Here is a 7,232-nt window from a genome sequence, read left to right as displayed (position 1 = left end):
TCTTAAATAAATAAAAACTTTCACAAAAGGGGCTAATTGCAAATTCAAGCTGTTGGGCTTCAGAATTAATATAACGTGAACGAAGGAGGGTATAACTGAATGAGTTAAAACCAGCTGAAGAAACTTGTGAATACTGATGAGGCCATCCGAGTCCAATTATTCTCTTGCTAAATAGACACAATGAGACAAGATGTAATTCATTTTCAAAACACTGAAGCACATGTTGCGTTTCTTGAGCTCATTGAAATTATGATTTTTTTTAAAAAAAGATTTGCATTCAAAAATTGCCTTCCAGATTCCTTTTCTACTTGCTAAAGACCCAACAGTCAGAGAAATAGAAGAATAGAAGAAGCCAGAGGCAACTGTAAAAGTCAAGGCCAACATCTTGAAATCTTTTCTTGGGCTGAAGGATTTTTTTGATTGGCCTGCTTGAAGGATTTAAAATTGCAGCTGGTGATTACAGCCAATCATGTCCCTAAAAGAATTTTAGACCAATTCAAAACTAAAATTAATAATATATTTGTAAACATTTCCATCTCTTCTTACATGTTTCTTCAGAATGATGTATTTTATTCTGCAGTAGATAACGGTGTCTCAAAATTATTATTGATGGTCTCTAGGTTCATAAAAGAGCCAGAGTATCTATTTATTATGTCATCAAATGTCATCTAATTGCCATCATAATAGACTTCCTCATCCTATCCCATAGGCACTTTTTTTTCAAGAGGCCACTGGACTTCCTTGTTTTTCTTTGAAGATGTTTCGCTTCTCATCCAAAAAGCTTATAATAATAACAGAGTTGGAAGGGACTTTGGAGGTCTTCTAGTCCAACCCCCTGCCCAGGCAGGAAACCCTATACCATTTCAGATAAATGGTTATCCAACATTTTCTTAAAAATTTCCAGTATTGGAGAATCCACAATTTCTGCAGGCAAGTTGTTCCACTTATTAATTGTTCTAATTGTCAGGAAATTTCTCCTTAGTTCTAAATTGCTTCTCTCCTTGATTAGTTTCCACCCATTGCTTCTTGTCCTGCCCTCAGGTGCTTTGGAGAATAGCTTGACTCCCTCTTCTTTGTGGCAGCCCCTGAGATATTGGAACACTGCTATCATGTCTCCCCTAGTCCTTCTTTTCATTAAACTAGACATACCCAGTTCCAGCAACCATTCTTCATATGTTTTAGCCTCCAGTCCCCTAATCATCTTTGTTGCTCTTCTCTGCATCCTTTCTAGAGTCTCAACATCTTTTTTACATGGTGGCGACCAAAACTGAATCAATATTCCAAGTGTGCCCTTATCAAGGCATTATAAAGTGGTATTAACACTTCACATGATATTGATTCTATCCCTCTGTTTATACAGACTAGAACTGTGTTGGCTTTTTTGGCAGCTGCTGCAAATTGCTGGTTCATATCTAAATGGTTGTCCACTAGGACTCCAAGATCCCTCTCACAGTTACTACTATTGAGCAAGGTACCACATATATGGTACCTGTGCATTTTGGGGTGTTGTTGTTTTTTGCCTAAATGTAGAACCTTACTTTTTTCACAGTTGAATTTCATTTTGTTAGATAGCGCCCAATGTTCAAGTCTGTCAAGATCCTTCTATATCTTGAGCTTGCCTTCTGGAGTGTTGGATATTCCTGCCAGCTTGATGTCATCTGCAGATCTGATGAGTTCCCCATCTATTCCCTTGTCCAAGTCATTGATGAAGATGTTGAAGAGTACTGGGCCTAAAACAGAGCCTTGGGGTACTCCACTGCATACTTCCCTCCATGTGGATGTAGTTCCATTGAGGACTACACGTTGAGTGCGGTTGGTCAGCCAGTTACGAATCCATCTGGTGGTGGTGCTGTCTAACCCACATTTTTCTACTTTATCTAGTAGTAGGTTATGGCTCTGACTGGATGGTGGTGAATGGAATCATCCAGTCAGAGATGAAGAAGCTTCTTGGATGAGAAGCAGAAAAAAACCAGAAAGCCTAGTGGCCTCTTGAAAAAGCACCTTTGGGACAACCATGACCTGGAGGACTGAGAATCTCCATAAATATTCCTCATCATATGTTATAGAACACATACCTATAACCTCCTCATCAGTCACTGAATTTTGCAATGTGAATTGAAGGATTTTTGGAACAGAGAATGTTTAAGGAGCTCTTCTCGGATGAGTGTGTAACAAAAATATCAATAACAAAATAACAAAATATCTTCCTGGGAGTCAAAACATATATGTGCATAGCTTCTTGTAGAAATTCTTCTCCTTCTGCTCTTCTCCTTTGGTTACAAGAATGGAGTATGTCTGGGCAGCAATTTTGGAAACTAGGCAAGAGCTGGGTGAAATACCTAGACTGAATAGCCAAGAAGGAGACACAGACAGAGATAAAGATTCAAGAGAGGAATTTGGGAGGCAAGTCAAAAAAAGCATAGCAATTAAAGTATTGAAGCGGGCAAGAGACGATGGATAGATAATTTCTCCTTTTTGTTATTGTTCTGATTTGCTTTCCCTTCTCTCTCTCTCTCTCTCTCTCTCTCTCTCTCTCTCTCTCTCTCTCTTTAGGTAGATGACATGACTAGAAGTTAAGTAGGAGAGAAAAAGAATTTTTTTCTGTTTTTTTAGTAAAGGATGACATGATTAAAAGTTAGAATAAGTGACAGAAATAAGAGAAGGGGTAATGTTAGTGTATACACCTTTATATAATAAAATAAAAGTAATAACAAGAGAAAATATGGAATAATTGAATAATGACAGATTGCAACTTAATATAATTGTGTATCCTTATTAGAAATATATAAGTTGATTGAATGTAATAACTATGATTAATTTTTAATAGTTTTATTTGTATTAGAATGTATGACCCACAGGTGCCACACTGTTCATACATTGATTTGATATGTTTGTAAAAAATAAAAAAAATAAAAAAAACTTTAGGAATGGAGTATGTCTAATCTAATAAAAAGAAGGGCTAGGGCAGACATGACTCTAGTGTTCCAATATGCCCTCATCACTTCCCGCCTGGACTACTGTAATGCTCTCTACATGGGGCTCCCCTTAAAGAGCACCCGGAGGCTCCAGTTAGTCCAGAATGCGGCTGCGCAGGTAATAGAGGGACCAACTCGAGGCTCCCATATAACACCTCTCCTGTGCAAGCTGCACTGGCTTCCTGTGGTCTTCCGGGTGTAATTCAAGGTGTTGGTTACCACCTTTAAAGCACTCCATGGCATAGGACCGGGTTATTTACAGGACCACCTGCTGCCACCAATAGCCTCCCACTGACCTGTGTGCTCCCATAGGGAGGGCCTCCTCAAGGTACCGTCAGTCAAACAATGTCGACGGGCGACCCCCAGGGGGAGGGCCTTCTCTGTGGGGGCACCTGCCCTCTGGAATGAGCTGCCTCCAGGGATACGACAACTCCCTGACCTCCAGACCTTTCGTCACGAGTTGAAGACTTTTTTGTTTTACCTCGCAAGGCTGGCTTAAAGTAATAGCAATTTTAACAGGGGTTTATTATAGTTTTATTATTGTTTTTTAAGTTTTTATTTTGGCCTAATTTGAATCAGATTTTTAAAAGGTTTTTTTAATTTTTGTGCTATGTGAATAATTGTGTTTTTATCTGGCTGTAAACTGCCCTGAGTCCTTTGGGAGAAGGGCGGTATAGAAATTAAATAAATAAATAAATAAATAAATATTTGAAATCGAAAGGGCTCAAGCTATTTTCCAAAGCCCCAAAAGGCAGAACAAGAAAACAAGGGATTAAAACTAATCAAGCAGAGAAGCAAACTAAGCAAAACTAAGGAGAACATTCCAAATGGTTCAAGCAATCAACTACTGGAATAGCTTGCCTTCAGAAATTGTGGGTTTAGACAATCATTTATCTAAAATAGAACAGGGTCTCCTGCCAGAGTAGGGGGCTGGACAAGAAGGGCCTCTGATGGCTCAGGCTGCTAAGACAGTCTGTTATTAACACAGCTGCTTGCAATTACTGCAGGTTCAAGTCCCACCAGGCCCAAGGTTGACTCAGCCTTCCATCCTTTATAAGGTAGGTAAAATGAGGACCCAGATTGTTGGGGGCAATAAAAGTTGACTTTTTATATAATATACAAATGGATGAAGACTATTACTTGACATAGTGTAAGCCGCCCTGAGTCTTCGGAGAAGGGCGGGATATAAATGCAAATAATAAAAAAAAAGAAGACCTCCAAGACCTCCAAGGTTCCTTCAAATTCTATGTTCCTTCATGAAGAATGTCTCTTAGAAAAAATATATGCATAGAAACTTGAATATTGGTGAACATTATTCCGAAAACACATGTATCTAGGTTAAAATAGAAATCCAAATATACATACCCATGATATCTGATCCATGAACGTTAATACAGATTCTTTAAAAAAAAACCTGGATATTTTCTTGGGGAAATGAACAAATTTGAGAGGTCTAGCTATGTAGGGTTAGTTGCTCATCTCCATAATATATCAAAATAGCAAAAACTATTGAATAACATCCCAAATTCCCTTTCTACAGAATGCAGCTTAGCATTGTTTGCAAAGCCCATCATGCTATGCAGAAATTCCTTTGATTCAATCAATTATCTTTCGTTCAGCTGCCAAATTGGTAGCATCTGCCTTCAGCTGTTGCCAGCAGCCATTTCTGAGTTCTGATCGGGGGAATAAAAAAGTGAACTTTATCAGTATTGATGTGTAAAACTTTAGAGTTTCAAAACATCCCGCTCCCGATAAAATAATGAACTTAGCAGACCTGTTGAACTATGGTTCTGACCATTTCAGAACTATTTCCAATTCAAAAGGCACATTTGAAACTTGAAATACGTACCTGGCACTCAAAATGTGGCGTTTTGCATTCAAACTATTGTGAATTCGATTTTTTTTTAAATATAAAATTTTTTCCTTGTACATTATCCAAGGTGGGCTTCAAATTCTGTCACTACTGGTTCGCCCAGCACCAGCTATGCTTCACTCACTCATACACTTTCTGCACATGCATGCTGTTCTGTCTCCTTCCCCACTTTAGACCCACAAGCTGGCCTTCAGTCAGTGGTTTCACGGTTCTTATCAGTCCTGGCAGAGAAATCGCAGCTGCCTGCCAAAGTTCAAACAAATGACTCACGTAGCAAGACTTTCAGCTCTTTTTGAAACGGATCAGCTAAACTTTGCTTCCCGTGGGGTGAGAGCAGTCCCAAAGCTCCTTATATATCCTGTGGGGTGGCGCTCCTGCCCCATCCTTCCTTTTGATGACACCGCCTCTCTAATCTTCTGAAGCGCAAGTCAAGCCAAGCTTGATTATTATTATCAGCTGGGTCTGAAGGCGTAGCCTGGGGAAGGGAGGAATCAGGGGATGATGGCCTCATTACGTCCTCCGACTGGTCTGGTTCTGGCCCCTGGAGCCGAGCCAAAGGAATCGGTGCTCCCGAGGTAAGCCTTACCGGCCCTTCCCCCTCACTTTCGGAGTCACTTTCGGGCATGGGGCCAGGCTCGGGGGCTGGAGTCACAACACATGCGATGTCAAACAATATGGCAATTCGCTCGTGCACGCCGTCCACACATGCATGGGACATCAAACAACACAGCAATTCGCTCACGTGCACCATCTACCCATGCACGCGGTATCAAAACCACAGCAATATAGGACAGGATTGCACCTGGGCGGGCGGGTGGGGTTGAGCCCAGGCGCAACCGCACAAAGTTGAACCGGAAATCCCTGTTCAACTTTGCTGATCATACTCTACAGAGGTGGTATTCAGCCAGTTCGGGAGAATCGGTATTAGTGACCTGCAGGTGTCAAAACCACACCAATATAGGACAGGATTGCACTTGGATGGGTGGGTGGGGTTGAGCCCAGGTGCAATCCTGTCCTATATTGCTGTGGTTTTGACACCTGCAGGTCACTATTACCGATTCTGCTGAACCGGCTGAATACCACCTCTGTAGAATATGATCAGCAAAGTTGAACAGGGATTTCCGGTCTTTCATAAATGCTACTGTCATGCATTGAAGAATCTGACTTGAAAGAATCCCCCATTGTTAATACAATGAATGGAATACTCCATCCAATTTTGGCCACCACAATTTATTTATTTATTTATATTTATTTATATTTATTTATTTATTTATTTATTTATTTATTTATTTAGTCAAACACAACAATATATATGTATAAGCATGAAATAACCACACAAAATGAATACAACCAAACGGAACGTTAGGACAAAAAGGATGTTGAGACTCTAGAAAGAGTGCAGAGAAGAGGGACCAAAACGATTAGGAGACTGGAGGCTAACCTTCATATGATGAATGGTTGCAGGAAATGGGTATGTATAGTCTAATGAGGCAAAGAACTGGGGTGACATGATAGCAGTCTTCCAATATTTATGGGGCTTCCACAAAGAAGAGGGAGGTTCAACCTATTTTCCAAAGGATCAGAAGACAGAAGAAGAAGCAATGGATGGAAACTAATCAAGGAAAGAAGCAAACTAGAATTAAGGAGAAATTTCCTGACAGTGAGAATTTTTGGACTTGAAGACCTCCTTCTCTTCTCTTCTCTTCTCTACTCTACTCTACTCTACTCTACTCTTCTCTTCTCTTCTCTTCTCTTCTCTTCTCTTCTCTTCTCTTCTCTTCCCTTTCCTTCCCTTTTCCTTCCCTTCCCTTCCTTTCCCTTCCCTTCCCATCCCATCCCATCCCATCTCATCCCACCCATTATTGAAAACATGCAATTGAAAACATGTTATTGAAAACTGCAGAACTTACCAGCTTCAACCAAAAACTTCAACCAAAAGCTTCAACCAAGAACTGTCTACTACTACTACTACTACTACTACTACTACTACTACTACTACTATTATTATTATTATTATTATTATTATTATTATTATTATTATTTACATTTCTATACCGCCTTCTCCGAAGACTCAGGGCGGTTTACAGCCAAATTAAAAAGACATATACAAAAATTAAAACACAATATTTGAATTTAAAAATCTGAATCCATAGGCCGAATATTAAAATAACAAGTAATAAAACCACCCATTTAAAATTAACCTTAGGCCAACCCTGCTCGGTGAAACCTCACCCCATTCCTAAGTGGTCTGTAAGGGGCGTGCATAAGAGCACAAGCATGCCTACCGTTCCTGTCCTATTGTTTCCTTTCATTATAGCCAATTAATATAGTTATTACATACTTAGGCTTATATATATGCTTATATATTGTACAGTTATTTCATG

This window comes from Ahaetulla prasina, chromosome 8 (assembly GCF_028640845.1).
Source record: "Ahaetulla prasina isolate Xishuangbanna chromosome 8, ASM2864084v1, whole genome shotgun sequence".
In the NCBI taxonomy this organism is placed as follows: domain Eukaryota; kingdom Metazoa; phylum Chordata; class Lepidosauria; order Squamata; family Colubridae; genus Ahaetulla; species Ahaetulla prasina.
This window is presented reverse-complemented; position numbering follows the sequence as displayed.